Here is a 17,496-nt window from a genome sequence, read left to right as displayed (position 1 = left end):
GCTCCTCGGGGTGTTTACACGCGCTCAAGGTCACGACCAAGCTGCGCCGTGTTAAATGGTTTCTTAGTTGCTAGACAGGGAGAAAAAATGGACGATCACAGACCATTCTTTGTAGATTATTATATCAAGGGTTCAGCTTTTGGCTCATCAAAGCTAAATGCCGCAAGACCTATCTAGTTGCTGTGAATTATGCCAAGACGACAATGGAGTGCTTTTTTAATGGTACAATGCATTTCACCTACCAGATAGGGGGAGTCCACGCTGAGAGATGGGGATGTCTTGTGATGTTGGGTGATCAGTATCAATGAAGGGGGTTATTCTGAAAAGAGACAGATTAAAATAAAGCGCTCTTTGCTCGGGATGTGCTGGAAGCAGTTGGGAGGGCTACCCGGAGCGGGCGGCCGCGGCAGCCCCGCGCCGCACTTTTCCCCCTCCGCACAAGAAAATGATCAAGTCAATCATGTGGACATGCTTCATTATTCATTGAACACAATCTTTTACAACGCTCCGTTTACGTGCGGGAGTTTCTTCTACGCTTTGCTTTAAATTTTAAGGTAAGAAAGACAAAGGTAAAAAGGGGGTTTTTGAGGATCCGGGAGGCTCCCGTGAGCCATCAAAGAGGCTCCAAAGTCAGTCCGGAGTATGTTTTTGTTTTTTATTTCTTTTTAATCATCGCAATGGGGCCTGCGTTTTCCACCGTGATTAAAAAAATACAGTATAATTAAATATCCATAGCAGTGACGTTTGCAAGCAGGGCTGTCAGGGGAAAAGCAGAAAATAATGAAAGGAGCGGAGAAGCCATTGAATGGCGCTATAGAACTTAGCCTGAAGAAAACCCTACGTTTTTCCTCTTTCTCTCTCGTTTCTTTTAAAACCGTTACTTTACAAAAAAGGAGCGGGCGGGCGAAGCGAGGCGAGGGGAGGCGAGTGCCGGCGGCGGCCGCGGCGCTGCCCGGGGGCTGCCCGCCGCCGGCCCCAGCCCGCACCGACCCTGCCCTTAACTTGCCCAGAAACTTTTTGTTTTAAAGGGTTGCTGCGGAGCAAACTTTGCTGAAGTGACTTTAAACGCGGCCCCCCCCCCCCTTTCCTCCCTCCCTCCCCCGTTAGGATCCCGGCTAATCGTAGTGTAATTTGTAAACTCCCCCCCTCTTTTTCTTTTTTTTTTTTTTAATCAAAGTTAGCTGATGCATACCATGTGTCAAACTTGTGAGATTCAAGTGCCTAAGAGACCTGCCATTTTGTGCTCTAATCGACCTCTTATGAATAGGAGCCGTGCATAATGCTGCGAGGAGCGTTGTGACATTCAAGTAGGCACTAAATGTCAGGCCAGGTCTCAGCCCTTTCGGGGGGGAGCGGAGAGCGCCCGGCGGCGCCGCGGGGAGCGAGGAGGCACCTGCCAGCCCGCCGCCGGGGCTTTTGTCAGCGCCCGGAGAAAGTAACAGGTTAAGGAGGAAACTTAAATGGCAATCCCCGGCGGGCAGGGGGGGGAGCATCACCTTCCCGGCGGCGCGCCGTGCGCGGAGGGCCGCGGGGGCGCCGCTGCCTGCGCGGGGCAGTGGCCCCGCTCCCCGGCGCGGGGCTGCGGGAGGCGGGGGGGGCACCGGGCCGGCGGCGGGATTAGCGGGCGGGGTGGAAGGGGGAGGAAGGAGAGATTCTTTGATGCTGTGTAGGAAAGAATCCAGATTTTAATGCGCCCATCTGTTGCAGTTTTGCAAATAATTAATATATATGTGTGTGTGTGAGAGAGAGGGGGTGGGGGGGTGGTGGAGGGGAGCGCTGCCGCCTGTGTGTGAACTTCAACGCGAAAATAAAAAGGTCGCGAAGATTTACGCTGTTTATCGGAGGGGTCCGCGGCTCCCGCGGGGCGGCTCGCACGGGGCTCCATCCGAAAAGTTAGTTGCCGGCGTGCCCCGGCGCGGCGGCGGGGCCGGGGGCGCGGTGCGGGCGCGGGTGCGGGTTGCCCGGGGCGGGCGCGGCGGGCAGGGAGGGCTCCGGCCGCCGCCTGCCTGCGCGGCGGGCATTGTTTCGGGGTGCGTGCGGCGGATGTGGCCGCGGCTGATACAGTGTCGAGGCGGGGACGTGATTTGTCAGATGGCTCCGTTCGCACTTGAGCCGGCGGTGCGGGGCTGTGCGGTGCGGGGCTGTGCGGTGCGGGGCTGTGCGGTGCGGGGCTGTGCGGTGCGGGGCTGTGCGGTGCGGGGCTGTGCGGTGCGGGGCGCGGCGCTCCGCGGGCGCGGGGCAGGGGCGGGCGCGGCTGCCCGGCCGCCCGCGGCGGGAGCGCTCTGCGGGGCTGTGCATTCCCCCGCCGCCCCCCGCCCCCCCGTGCAGTTTAAAATAAATCCAACAGGGGCCGTGTTTGCTGAGCTGATGTGCCCGGCTGATACAGATAGCGGCGGCGAGCCGCCCCGCTTCTGTGGAAAAAGACTATTTTAAGTGTCATAATTAAGTTTAGAAGCCTTGTTTGGGCTCATTCACTGCTCGAAATAAAAAGGACTGGCTGCTTTTAGACCCTTTCTGAAGGGGTTGGCTAAGCGCCTCTGCACGTTCGCTTGGAGAAGAATGTTTTCTTTTCTAGTTTAATATTAGAAACTATATTTTTACTTGTTTAAACCGGATTTGATTATTCCTGTGGAGATTTTTTTCTCTCTCCCCCTTCCTATCGCTCAAATCTTTGTTCATTGTTCATTGACTGTGGAAGGCTGCTTAAATGTACGGAGAGAGGGGGGAGGCCCCCTCGCTGGTTTGATGTTGAAATAGTAAACCTGAATGAGGAGGGTGGCTGGAAAAGTGGACATTGCAGCTTTAATTAACTTCAAGATGCTTCAGCGAGGACCAGAGCGTAGTAGTGACGTTGCCTCATAAATCTGTCCAGTACAGTGCGTTGCATTGAACTATTACAGTATCACCATCATATTGAATATTCACTACCTATCCGGGAGCAGATTTGCATAATTGGATCTTTTTTAAATGAAACTTGTTTGCAAAAAACCAAACAAAACCAAAAAAACAAAAGCCCAAGTGAAAACCGCGGCGATCTGCATGATTATAAAGGGTTCAAACATATCCGAAAAGTAAGTGACCTGCATAAGTACATCAATAGGTTAAGTGCAAATAAGATGAGAAGTGCTTCTGAAAGCTGTACATTCCCTATGTGGTCTCTTGGGTTATTTCTCAATAGCGGGATTTTTTTGTAGCCTCAGGGATTTTAGGTTTTCTGTCTGCTTTCATAACTTTTTCCCTCACAGTTGTTATACAAGGTGAGGCTTTTGTACTGTGCCTATATACCTGTAGTGATATTTTTAAAGAAAATAGATTAGCAGTTTGTAATTCGTGCTGTTTGACTTGTATAATTATGGCTACTGTGGAAGGGAAATGTGTATTGCTGTTATATTTCTGGTCATCAAATAGATCATCACTAAATACTTCAGAATATTCAAAGATTGTTTGTGTATGTGTTTGTGTACGCTTAAAAATCGACTTAGTTAACTGAACTGTAACTTCTTAAATCAGAGAGGCAACTAGTTTTTTAATGTGTGTGTATTCCCCCCCCCCATTTGATGGAGAATGAAGATTACTGAAGTAATTAAAAATACCAGAAATTTTAAGAGTGAATTTGCAGCTTCTATGTCAAACCCAACTCCTCCTAACCGAGTGTCTGGGTTACAATATCACAGTTTTGGATCGGGCAGGTTTAGGAGTATTTTGTAAAATCAGATGCTGGTGTTTCGGATGCTGCGAGGACGAAGTTGTGGAGTGAAGGCAGCTGAAAGCTGGAAGTTGCCTCCTGGGGAAGAGGAGCAGCGGTCGGTGGGGCGAGCCGAGCAGAAGTGCAAAGTGTGCGTGCAGCCCAAGCCTTGCCCCGGCTCTCCCCCCTCGCCGAAGGCTGCTTTAGTTATGATGTCATTCTGATAGTGGAGAGCAAATGTCTCCTGATTCTACCATTAAACGCCTGGCTGATTTGCCTGATAATGATAGCATTGACGTCCTGCTCCTTGACAAATGCAAGCCCTATGAGCCCTATGAATTAACTTTTTTCCCATAGCTGAGAGCCAGCTAGCTTTACGACTCATGAATGTAGCAGCACTTCTTTGACAGATTACTCTGAACCTCCTCGTTTCTGCAACAAAACCCCTTCTCTAAACACCACTTCTGCTGGGCTCCTAGCAGACCCCTGGACAGTTTGGGCCTGATTTGCAGAGCTGCTGAGCATTCATCACTTCCACTGACTTCAGATGGAGTTGTGGGTGCTCAGCAGCTTTGAAAATCAGGCCCTGTGTTCAGTCAACAGATGATGCATTTTTTTGGCTTGTTTGTTTTTGGTTTTGTTTTGGTTTTTTTGTTACTGTTTTTTAAGTTAGACAGCTAAAGAGGGCTCTATGATTTCTAGTCATTATAAAAATATTTGTAAATAGCTTGAGTTGTTTGTCCTAGTCTGTTCTGTTTTGCCCTTTCTGCTCTCCTCTTTAAAATTTTATTTTCAATTAATCTTCTAGTGGATGTGCTGTTAATCTTCGGAAGAAAAGAATCATAAATGAGTTGTTTAAAGTTTTCAGAATGTTGTGGAAGAAAAATGTTTCCAGTTTGGTACCAAGTGCTTAGAGAATCGATTGCTGTTTCAGAACATGCACTAGAAGAGAGTCTCGGTGCAGTTGCTAAACCCTGCGATTGGGTGCACTTTCTCATGTCTGCTCTGTCTTCAGATTTTGCTCGTGACTTTGAATTTCTGTTCCTCCAGGTAAACGAGATTTAATATGATGGGTTTTTTTAAAGTGCCGGTGACTTAAACTTTGTTTTCATTTGCTGTTACAATGATGACAATTAACAACTGCAGCTGTAAGAAAGGTCAGCCTCTCTGTTACATGTGCAGGGAATGAACCTAAAATATTTGCAGGCTAAAGCTGTGTTTTGCAAATGAGTTCCTGAAGATACAAGTTGCTATGATGGAAACGCTGTATTAAAACACTTTTAATAAATTGACTATGACTTTATCAATTGTAAGGAAGAAAAAGGATTTGTTCTACGGGCTTTCTGACTTCTGAACATATTTGAGCTCTAACACTCAGCAAGTTGTCTGGCACTGTCTTTGCTGTAGACTTTTATATAATGAGGAGGCTGATTGTCATATTTTTGTCCATGCCAGAGGCCAATAACCCAACCCATTCATTATCAGAAGAGAGTAGCCCGTAGGTTGCAACATCAGTACCACTGTTTTACTTGCAGCAATGAAGACAGTGCTGAGATCAGAAATTGTGATCTTCAGTACAGAAAGCTGACACATTAGGTTGTTTGCCCACCATGGAGCCTTAGGTGACCAAGGAGATTTGCATCGAACACGTGTAGAAAATCCACTAGTCCATTAAAATGGGATGTGCTTATTCCTTGGGAAACACAAGTTTCATCAAGTGTAGGAAAATCAGTAGAAGCAATTTTTCCAAATGTTGATTTTTGCTTAAAGTTGACTTTGAATTGCACAGGTGTTTTTAGAGTGCCTTGACTTAAAAAAAAAAAAAAAAAGAAAAACATGAATTTATATAAACTTTATAAAAATGGAAACTAAAGCCATAAATAGATTTATTTTTCAAGTTTGAACGTGCACAACTAAAGCTTTTTTAAAGTCATCTGATATAGTGTGTTTTAATAGGATTCGTAAGTAAATTTATATTTTAATCTCTGAATTTCTCTAAGATATCTGAATGGATGTATATCAGCTCTTTAAAATGCTAAAAACAGTATAATCTTGAAAAACTATTTTTCTGTCCTCTCATTCACACCTTGCATTTCCAGAGTTGCAAGCAATTTGGATTCAGGGAAGGAGAGCACAGATGAAAAAATAGAATACATATTCTTTCTTTTATAGAAACATGCATAAAGTTATTCTGGCAACTGTAGATGGAAATCCAAATTTCTCTAGTGAAGACACTCTGGGCACAGATGTTCACAAAAGAGGAGAAAAGGATGAGCTACTGAAAGAAAATATGTAAAAGTAAAATAATTCTGATGCGTAACTGGATGATCTCAGGGTTATTGTACGGATGTGCCGTTCCAGCTTCCAGTTGTGTGGCTGAATATGGAGTATGAACTTCCTCTGACCAAGTCACTTGGTCAGAATCTGACCTTGGCTAGAAACAAGTGAAAATTGTAATGATCCGATGGGTGTTTGTTGCTTAATGTGAAATAACCGAGTAGTGTCTGTCTGAATCTGAGTGGATCACAATAACTGCTGTGACATTTTCACTCGTATTGGCAGGTTAAGTAAAGAAGCCAAGCACTGAGAGATTTGAAGCATCTTTTCAGGGGCAGCAGAGATCCAGATCAGGAAAGAGGCAGGGGAATAGGGTAGCGAGGGAGGATTTGGGTTGCCTCTGCCCAACTGCACCAATGCTGTGATTAAATATGCTCCCAGAGGTAGGATTTTTCCAGTATTCTGAATTTGGCACCTTTCCCTTATATTTAAATTTGCTCTGATTTTCAGGTGCATCTTACTGGATAACCAGATGCATCAAAAAGGCAAAAGAATTATAGAGGAGTAATTATAATGAGCATGGTTGTCTGTGTTTTTTAAAAATTGTAAGACGAGGCCTTGAAAGTACTTTGAAGTCACTGTTTTCTACAGGTCTTAATCTAAATACTCCATGTGAGATTGTTTTCCAAAGAGATGCGTTCCTTGGGTTAAGTTGAACTATATTAAAGACAAACAATTTTGTTATAATCTGACTGTCTTTTAAACACAGATGAAGAAAACAGAACTAAAATAGCCACAACTGCCTCAATATCTGATCTTCCCTTCATTGTGCTTTGCAGTGTTTGAGACTTGTATAACCAAAATCAAAGTTAGGTAATTCCTTACAAGTGTTTGTCATGTTATGGAAAAAGCAGCACTGCCGATCCTGGTGGGACATTAACAGACAGATCTGCAGGTAGCAGTGCCTGATAATAATGGTGATGGCTTCACTCCTATAGTGTGGGACAAGCAAGAGAGCCCTTCTTCAAACCAGCGGCTGGTTTTTGATGCATTAGTGTTAAACTGTCCAGCTGTAGCATCTCGGACTTCCAGAGGGAGTAAGTGCTTGCCAGGAGGGTGGGAGCTGGTGAAGATCAGGCAGGGGTGAAGATCAGTGCCAGGGAAAGGCTGCTTGGGGAAATTTGACCGTGTCTCAGTTTTGTGAACAAGAGAAGCAAGAGGGGGGGGAAAAAAAGAAGAGTATGAGCTGACTTTCACCCCCATGACCTGTGTGGGGATGCAGGGGAGGTTGGCTGCAGGGGCTGCCTGTGGCCCGAACTCTGCCTTGGGGCAGTCCGGGATGTTCTGGGAGCCTTCCTTGCCGTCAGCCTTAAATGGGTCAGGGTATCATGGTGCAAAGGGGCAGTCTTGATTCTTCCTTTTATAATAAGCCTGTTTCAGCCTTTATGTGAATTTCGTTATAGTTTTTTTACGTTGCATTTTTTTTTCCTATGTGATAAGCACTGTTAGAAACTTTGCCTCCTTTTTTATGCCTTTGGGATATTCTGCCACAGTCACTGTGGTTCTTTGTGATGAGATGCCCTGTTGAGCTCATCAATGCTACAAAGGGGTTGCTATCAAGTACCACAGTCTACTCGGTCACAACAGGGCTATGTGCAGTGCTTCCTTCGTAGTCCTGGCCCCTGCTGATCTGGGAATTAGCCCTGGTAACCCGTGTGGTAGCACTGTGATGGCTGCCAGCCTGGCCTTACATTTATTTTTCTAAATGATAGCATGTGATATTAACGTTGTTTTATTTCACTCTCCTAAGTTGGTCTCCATAGATTTGTGCAGACCTTGTCACCATCAGTCTTGTCACTGGAATACCAGTGGTAGACACAGATAGATGTAGATAGGTCTCTTTAACCTAAAATTTAGAAAAAAACCACGGGTAAATAGGAAAATCAGGCAGAATAACTTAATGCAAAAGACATATGGTATAAATTATCAGCAAGGAAAGGATAAATGAGTTCAAGGGAAGCCTGGGTTTGTTTCTTGAGAAAGAGCATGTGAGAGCTAGGGTGAAGAAAGCAAGGAGGTGTAAAGTCAGGTTTCTATTAAGAAAGGCTAACATGGTGGGCTGGATGTTTATTTCCTAGCATTTCTTCTGATAGCTCTGTATGGATGGGTTACATTTTAGTTTCATATATGTTTCCTAACACTGACTCTCTAGATCTGCACATGTGTTTCTTCAGTGGTCCACAGAAATAATAAAACATAGGGCAGTGCAACATTTTGGTTTTGATAACAGTTTTACTCAAGGGAGTGATGTGACAGTGAAGTGTTGATCGAGTGAATTAGGGAAAAATCTTGCCTTCCCTGGCATTAGTTTATAATTGACAGGAGAAGTAGAAACTGCCTTCTACTCGAGTGGCCAAGGATTTTTGATAGGTGTGTGCCCTGGTTCAACCATATCAGTGCTGGAACAGTTTTGAAAAAAAACCATATGCAGACATACGTTTTTTTTTCTTTTATTTCTCGAGGGCTTGCATGAATGTTAGAGGTTCCAGCCCATGCAAAGAATTCTGAGTTTTCTGAATGTTGAGGGTTGACTCGATGTTGGAAAGCAGCACTAGTTTTGAAACCGGTGCTCCAAGTAGCTTTTACCTTTGTTTTGTTGGAATATATGCCACATTTTTGTGGAAAATTATGAATCTCTCTTCTCAGAGGAAAGTGCAGAAAGTTTAGCAAAATTTTTTTGATTTTGATGAGATTTCTAGGATCTAGTTCTGCTTCTCTTATTTGGGTAGGACTGAGCCAGTAGATAAAACTTCTTTACCTGATGAATCTCATGTGATTCCTAGTTCCACTGTAAGTATAGTGTGCAACTCCACTGTTTCCTGATTAAACTTTGCCTCATTTCATTATTTCAAGTACAAAAAGGAATCCAACCTTTTGAGTTAAAAAAATGTAAGGATTATAGGCTACCTAAAACAGAAACATGCAATAAAATGACTATTTATTACCTTTTTAAGGTAACTGCTCTTCGTTGATTCATTGAGATTTTGCCATATGAGTGTAATTCCTCTAGGGTTAATAAAATAACTAGTAGAAGTTAACCCTCTATCCATATTAGTACCATAATACAAACGAAAAAAACCTCTTCTGTTTTAGCTACTCCCTTCTTTGAATTTTACTGTAAAATTTCTCTTAAAATAGCTCAGATATTTTAAAATACTCTTCACCGTTTTAAAGATCAAATGTTCAAGCATTTTTTTTTTTTAAACTTGAACACACAAAGCTATATGCATGTGTCTGCAATAAATAGGCATGCTACGAGATAAATGAGCAATAGGAAATCCACAACCACTTCTGGATTAGAATTTCAATCTTTTGCCTGTTTGGTAGTATCTTTGGCATGCTAAAGGCTTTCCAAATATAGAAGTATAGTTTCTGGCCAGAACTAGCTGCCATTTTCTTATTGCAGTTGAAAAATGCCAGTTCATTAGTTTGCATCAACATGCTGCATCTTTGAAGGATTTCTCAGGTCCACAATTGAATTTCTGCTCAAAATGAAAGAGTTGCATCTCTGCACTTCATTATGGACTGGTGATTATGGAATGCACCTGGGTCACTGGAGAGCTGAATTCAGATTGTTCCTCTCTATCTGATTTGAATCAGCTTCTTCAAATCAAGTTTCTCACATCCCAGGTGAGTGCTCTAAAAACACACTTTGGCTCTTCTTTTCAAGTTTCTGCTTCAGGCTTTTCCAATTTAAATAATCAGTTAATTATTCAGTGGGTCAGAAGAGAACTGACTCTTGGCTTGGGCACTCCAGTGTGATGTGAGAGACTGGGTCTAACTGGTTTCTGTTGCAGAGTCTCGCAGCCTGCATTCCTGGTAAGAACATTCATGTTCTTTGTGCTGTCTTGTTGGCTCTTCCTTTTGAAAAGTTGCAGGAGGTATCAGGTTAGTCCCAGAGGGGAATAAAAGGAAATTCTAAAATCTTCAAAGTATTTGTGATATGGAAAAACTGTTTCTTACTCAGCTCTGTACCTTTCTCATAAAGTTCACAATCCAGCTATTACGAAAGTCAGTTGATGATGAGGTGCATCTTTATAATTCAAACAATTTTCATCTCAAAATGGAGTTTTGTTGCCATTATTTTGTTCAGTGGATTTAATGTTTGTACAGAACCTGTTTCTTAATCCCCCTGTGCATCAAGTGTGTAGCTGTAGGAGATGTAATGGGTGCAGTGTTACCCCTTTCTGCTGTTAGTGCCATGAACCTGTGCACAGGTAGAACTTGCTGTGGATGGCACCCTGTCTGTAGTAATGTGAGGTGGAAAGAAAGGCCACGCAAATGCCTGAGGTTTGCAAGGGATACTGTGCTGTTAGTGTTCCTTCTCTCAGGAAGAACCTCATGGGTGATGTAGAAGACCTGTGAAACTGGTGGGTTTCTTTGTCAGGATCTCTTAAAAAGGAGAGAAACATCTTAATCTGTAGAAGGGAATCCGCAGAGGGAGGAAGCCCCTATTTCCTTAGAGATAGAAATGTGCATTTTGATAGCTTCTGTTTCCTCTGTCTTTCATTCTTAACTTCTCTGGCAGCACAACTCTGGCAGAACCCATGCTGTATTGGTTGGTTCCCCTTCTGGCTGCTCTGCAACAGTGATGGATGGGAGCCAAGGGAATAAATATAGCTCTGAGTTCCAGTAGTAACCCCCTGCCAGACTTCTACACAGAAACCTGGGAGGTCACAAGGGGAGAGGGAATGGGTGATACAGAGTTTGGGCAGGCTCGGATGTGACTCCTCCAGCAAGAGAGTGTGTTTCTCTGGTCCCCAAGGAAGGGGAAAGGTGCTGCAGGAACCCACTCGTGCCTTTGTTTCTGTGCAGAACCGAAGGGATCTGTAGATCTATTTCAAAAGCATTACCATTGGCTGTGCAGTTACCATGTGAGTTTATTAAATGTGAGCGTTTTTTATATATAAAAATAACTTCACCATTTTGTTATTTCCTTTTACGTATTTCACTCCGGTTGGAAAAATGAAATCAATCTCGTCAGCTTCTCATCAGTTTCTCTTTGGCTGTCATGCAGTTGCACAACGCTGCAGTGCTTGGCTGGCAAAAATGTTTACAACGAAAAATTGTTTTCAATGGGATTAAAAAAAGAATCGTGGAAACACTTTTATTGGTCTTCAGTTTTTGTGCGACTTTGATTTTTACAAGACCTAAACTACATTGGTGGTGCTGCTGCAATTGGATCTTAAAATTGTACTGTGTTTTTATCTGTACTTGCAAGGTATACACAAGATATTGCTACTACCCTGTTACATAGTACAAAACATTCTAGCCTAAATATTCCTTAGCAGCTGCTTCAAAGTCCGTGGAAATCATGAGCACCCTACAGTTGACTCTCAAAGGTTTGAGGTCAGACCTTTAACCTGTGTGTAAATACCTGCTGTAAGTTGGGTTTAACAATCTTAATTATTTAGAACTGCTTTGAGTTGATCTCTGATCTAGTAATACTGTGAGATTCCTACAGCTGAGGTGAATCTAGGGATATGCCTGCAACCCTTCAATACTGCTGCTGATGCCTATAGAGACCTTACACATGAAGAATGTAAAAAATAAGATCCTTGGTAGTTTAACTGTAATAAAATCCTAGGAGTAAAATATTGGCTGACAGTTACCCTTTGCATCAAAACTCTTAAATTCTTTTAAAAAAGGCGCTCGTGATAAGTGTAGAGTTAGTTTGGATTTTAATTTAATTTGCTTTACAGTTTAAGTGGCAAAAGGCTCTTCTGGGGATGGCCTAAATTTGTGGCTATTGACAACTGCTTTATAAATGTATGGGCTCGGGCAGTCTGAGGAGGCATTGCAGCTCTCCAGGGCTTCTGCCACTAATAACAGAGGGATGTTAGACAAGCACCCTGAGTTTACTTCCCTCTCTTTCTTACACTGCCTGACTTTCTACCTTCATCCAGTGTCCCTCAGTAGCCCCCATGAACCCATCATATAAATGAGAAACAGGGACCCTTGGGTGGTACCCTCTGAAGAGTTGAAAGCCTTTTTCTTAGAGAAATTTTCATAGGGCTCCAGCTTACAGATACTCTTCCAGTGTTTTTAAGATCAACATTCACCACGAAATTCACTAACTGAAGACCTTAATGAATGTTGTAATGACCAGGTCTGTTGTTGTCACTGATTCAGTATCTTGTTTTCAGGTGTGAGCTGGCTGAGTCAAATTCAGTTTGCTTCTAGCTGAAATCACTGTCACACAAGCAAAAAACCAAACCAGAACAACAACAAAAAAAATCACCACAACCCCCCCCGCTTTATAAATATGATATTCCAGCCTCTTTCAAACACCAACTGTTGATTGGCTACTTCACACGTCATGATACTAAATCACTGACTTCAGACTGTTAACCTATTACTTACTGAGTACAACTTCTGCAGTGAAGTCACATCCACGATTGTTAGTCATAACTTGCATTTGATGAGATAACTTCTATTGGGGAAAGAAATAAATTATCATGCAGGCTTTTTTTTTTCTGTGACATTGGGAAAGGTATTGAAATTTCTGATTTACATTTTTAATAAAACCAGCTGGATTTGAAAATGGTTTACACATTTATATTCTGTAATGTACCACAGTTTTCATTCTGTGCTCTGTAGTTGGTATGAAGATCTAAAGTAGATTTGATGCCTCTGTAAAAACAGTCTAGCGAGTCCATGTTCTTCAACTGCATGACACTTGTTCATGTACCTTTTTCAGAAGATATTGATGTTTTTAAACAGATGAGGACTGTTTTTCTGGGTGTTCTTTGCTTTGACAAGGTTTTCTGTTGGGAGATTAGGCTTTTGAAGATATGTTTCATATATTTTAGTAGAATAAAATACTACCTATGACAGCAAAAGACCCTTTTTTCTCTTTTTTTTTGTTGTTTTGTTTTTGGTTTTTTGGCTTCTCCTTTACAAATAAGTCCTCAGTTTTTATTGTTGCTTGCTGTTACGACACGTCATATATCTTTTGCTAATTGTATTTTTTTTCCTTGATTTTAATTATTATGGAGCAAATGTTTTGCTGTTTAAAAAGTATTAGGATACAATTTTCTCATTTCTGGTTTGTTAAATACCCTTGAATACCCCATTTTCTTTTTCTAACATGCCAGTGATTGATTCACCTTTCTCTCTGATGCTGATGGAGAACACAACAGAGCAAACCAAAGATAAGTTAAGGAGAAGTACTGCTTTTAGTATGCTTCCAGCTACATAAATGTGTAGCAGAGCAGGATCTCTTGGATCAGGGTCTCTCTGTGGGTTTGCCACAGTGCCAGGGAAACAGTGTCAGGAGAAACAGGGCTGGCAGATAAAGCAAGAAGGAGTATTGCACGTCTTTTCAAACTGTATTTGAAGACAACTTTTCCTCTTCTTATTTGAAATAGGAAATCTAAACAGTAAAGGGGGGCAGGGAAGTGTCTTGAACTCTTTCCATTCTCTGGTCAGAGGTGTGTGTGTTTTTTCACAGAATTATTCAGAAAGCATCTGTGAAAAATGGAAGTTCATCTTGTTAAAGTTCTGCTGGACTTGGAAGCCACTTGTACCTTGTTCTGGGTGCTGGGTGCTTCCCATGTGCCTACCTACTAGAATTTAGTCCCCTCCAGTTACTCCCATCTAGGATTTGGCCCCTGTTGAGATCAATATTTAGTACTAGGGCAGCTTTTACACATTGAGTAAGGATCATTTGTTTCTATAGATATAAGAGGACTTAACAGCAGTGTACAATCAATATGGAAAAGCCTACTAAGATAATTTGTATTTAAATGTGAGCACTATTAATTCTAAACCATCTTCAGCCCTTATTTTGTCCAATCATTGCTGGACATCTAGGTGAAGAAGGCTCTTCTGACTTATTAGTTTATTATCAATGATATTGCCAACACTTGAACTCTTCAATTAGGGAACACAGTTACCTATTATGCTATTAAGGTTTGCTGCTTTCTGATTGAAGTCCATACAGAAATACCTATTGCCTTAGCACAGTCACCCCATCCTTCTGTGAGCAGGTTAATGCAGAGTTTGGCAAGTGTACAAGGAGAATGTAAATAATAATTACTGAATACTAATTTAGTATTTTTAAGGATGCTTGTCTTATAATTGCATGATATGAAGGCACCTATAGAAGAATAACTGTCTGTGAGAAAGTGATATGACAAGGATATGAACTTTAAAATGGTCTCATCTTTTTATTATGTTCAACACTTTTTTTTACCTTGGTTTACATGTTTAAATTTTCTAAGAAAGCTGTATCTTAACTAAGGTTTCTGTAGCTTCTAGGAATTCCACAGAGTTTGTGGGGAGGACTGTATGTTCCTTCAGCTGTGAATAATTTGTGCTTCTTTATCATTTGTTTCATGAGCCCTCTTTCAGATTTTATAAACAACATGTTCATGTGAAGACTGTCAGTTAAAGCTGTTCAGTGCAAAACCTTACTGGTACAGCGTTATAAATCCTCCTGTACTGCTTCAGTTGATCTTATACTGCGCATTTCTGTGGTATTATTTGATCCTGACTTGTGTGGAATCAGTGGTATTGAAACATGTGCTTAGTTGTTTTGCTAAAACTGGATGTCAGGTGTTAAATCAAGTATTTAAGTTTGTGCTGGATCGGGTCCTCTGAAGGTAGAAAAAGCCAAAGCAGTGAAAAATTCTGGTCACAATTCTCTTAGTTTAAGAGTTAGGTGTTACAGTGTGTTTTGAAAACCTGCAATAAGGCATATTGCCTTCTTTTTTATATTTTTTTTTTTTTTTTGGTCACTGTTGCTCCCATCAATAATCCGTAATTTAAAAAGTCATGTGTGGTCTCATAATTGTTTTTTACATTGGGTGGAATAGTAGTTCTTTTAAAAATGTGGTTCAAAGGAAGAATTGCTTTTCATAGTCCAGAATAGCTGTGGTCTTGAATTACGTTTAGAAGAAGATGTATTAAATATAAACAAATACGGTGCTCATGTAAACATTAATTAAGTTCACAGAACCTTGCTTTTTTTGTGAAGAGCAGGAAAGCTCTTCTCATTTTCTCGTTCTTTCCACCAAGGCTTGTCTGGCCCCATTCCACCATCACCTTTCCATAGCAGAACCAATTCAGACATCCCAAATGATGGGACTGTCCCCTCTGCCCATGACCCCTCTTGGCTCTGAAGCTGCTGGGGTGGGTCTCTGAAGCAGGTCCTGTGAGGGTGGCCTGGCTGGGCCCTTACTGGATACACATGAGGAAGTGTGGAAGGCAGAGAATTCTAAGGAATTTTACACCACCACACACAGGTGATGAAGACACAAAATACAAATATTGAGTGACCAGGACTTAGGCAGGAGCTGGAGTGCTACTGCTCACTCCCATGTGGGTGAAGTGGGACATCAGTGACAGTAGGGGCTGTGGACAATGGGAGCTCCAGCTTGGAGGCCCAACTGAGGAAGAGGAAAGTGGAGAAGAGATGGGAAAAAAGCCTCTTATTGTGTCCCAGGAGAATGCTATCTATGCATTCGGATCAGAGCAGCCCACAGCCATATAAAATAGCTCTTACACACTCACAGGTTGTTCTGAACTAATATTTGCTATTTTAATTTTCTTTGCAGACCTTGATATCAGAGTCACTGCTCTTTTCCTTCTCATTGGTACTCATGGTAAAATAAGAGATCTGTACCAAATATTGAAGAACTAAGCCTAACAGAATGAAAAATTAACATGCTTATATCATGTTAACATGTTTATATCATATCTTAAGTAATGATATAAACAAAGTGCTATGTCATTCTGCTTGTCCAAGGCTGAACCCTTTTTTGTCCAAAACTAGATTATGTTCTTCATCTCTCTAATGGCACTATTAGAAAATTCATATTGGAAGCCAGGACCTTATTTGTGATGCTGCTTCTCCTTTGGGGCTGATACTGAAGCACAGGCACAGTATAAAACTTCAGAAAGAAGGCAAATATCAGATAGTTTTAGCCCAGGATTAGCAGTTAGGACTCTTGAGTGTCATCTGAACATTGATTATTTGTCAGATAATGCAATTACATTTAATGGAGGGCACTGCTCAGGAGTTACACAGTTTAGCTAGCACGTTTGGGTTTTATGCTCTGTACCATGTTCTCAGTCACAGTGGAAACATGAGTGACATTTGACACTCGGTTGTGGTAATACTTTTCCAAAGCAGCTGCATATCACAACACTGACAAAACCCATGAAATGCCCGTTCTGTGCTCCTTGCTACCAGGTCTTGTTTCCACTGTCCGTGAGAGGCGGAGGCTGCAGAGGAGAGCGGTGTTGGAGGATGGTGTCGCACGTTGTGTGCCTGTCAGTGAGCTCAGACACTTGCTATTGACTGTGACATGTCACTTACATGAAGCCATGCAGTGCTACTGCAGCTTGGGGCACAGCATAGGTTATGCAGCAAATTGCAGCCTGCTTTTATCTGTGTGACAGACCCACCAAGAGATGCTAGAATCTGAGTGAGCCTCCAGATTTCAGGGTTTCTGACTCCTGAAAAAAAGGAAGAAAAGAAAGATGTGCCTGAGATGGTTTGAAATAAAACAGAGAAGAATCCTGTTCCTGTCCTCATGTGAACCCTGATAATAACAGGGAGGACTAGACCATCTTATTATTGAAGTGCATCAGAAGTGATTAAGTAAAATTCTTGCCTCTGTTTTCCCTGTTGGCTTTGCAATATAGAAGAAATCTTGGCTCCACTGAATCATGGGGACTTTTACGATTGAGTTCACTGGAACCAAGATTTCCTCTTTGGAATAATTGTCAGCTTTGCTTCTCCTGTGGACAGGGTGCTGATTCATGCTCCTCATAGATGTAGCATCAGTCATTCCAGAGATCCTGAGAAAACTCTCCCTATTCAAAAAGCTTAAGGCTGGTAGACTGACATGCATTTTGCTTCAGTGGCAACAACTGTGAGGACATCTGTACCAGAAGAATGCCCCTGAATTTCGGGTGATCAGGCAAGCCTTAGAACAGCCTCTAATGTTCTTCTAGGAAGACCTGATGTCAGTTCTGGCTTGACTGTGCCAGAATTTGAGCAGAGTCCTTCAGGTTGTCACCTGCAGATAGAACAGTTCCTGACTCTTCACAGTAGCAGACAGAGCAGCCACACTGACTCAAGGCTCTGCTGTCACAATGACAGCCATACTATAAATGCTTTATCACACAGAAATGAAAATTTGATTAAGTATCTCAACTTGATTTATTCATGACAAGGCAATATTTAGCTCAAGCTTATTTCAGACTTTGAGTATCAAAGGGATAGCCTTGACTTCAGTGACACTGAGCTCTCCAAAATTGCATTTGCATGTTCCATCCTGAAAGGGACTTCTGAGACTGTGACTCAGTTTCCACTGCCAAGAGTTAAGGTGTTCCAAGAATGGCTACCTTATGGAATTTAGGCTCTTTATCCGAACTTTTCCTTTTATTTAAACAAACACACCCAAATCCTGAGGAGTTCAGTTAAGACTGAGCTTCCAGAACTGTCCTGAGTTTCAGTTGGG

General features: G+C 42.2%; 1 protein-coding gene across 7 annotated transcripts in view; it reads left to right on the top strand.

The window, feature by feature from the left end:
• The first annotated feature begins 262 nt into the window (after positions 1-262).
• Positions 263-17,496, top strand: part of ZNF536 (zinc finger protein 536) — a 344,256-nt gene continuing 327,022 nt past the window's right edge. For 4 of the 7 annotated variants that reach the window (XM_017828818.1, XM_017828817.1, XM_017828824.1 and 1 more), the window contains exon 1: positions 263-554. The gene's annotated coding sequence lies outside the window, so the exon portion shown is untranslated. Of the gene's footprint in view, positions 555-1,791; positions 1,893-3,000; positions 3,072-17,496 lie in introns of those variants that run through there. The other 3 variants (XM_017828822.1, XM_017828821.1, XM_017828819.1) reach the window with 3 other exon arrangements.

This window comes from Lepidothrix coronata, unplaced genomic scaffold (assembly GCF_001604755.1).
Source record: "Lepidothrix coronata isolate B3197 unplaced genomic scaffold, Lepidothrix_coronata-1.0 Scaffold153, whole genome shotgun sequence".
NCBI classification, from domain to species: Eukaryota; Metazoa; Chordata; class Aves; order Passeriformes; family Pipridae; genus Lepidothrix; species Lepidothrix coronata.
The sequence above is the reverse complement of the archived record's forward strand: the minus strand, read 5'-3'. Positions and strand labels throughout refer to the sequence as shown.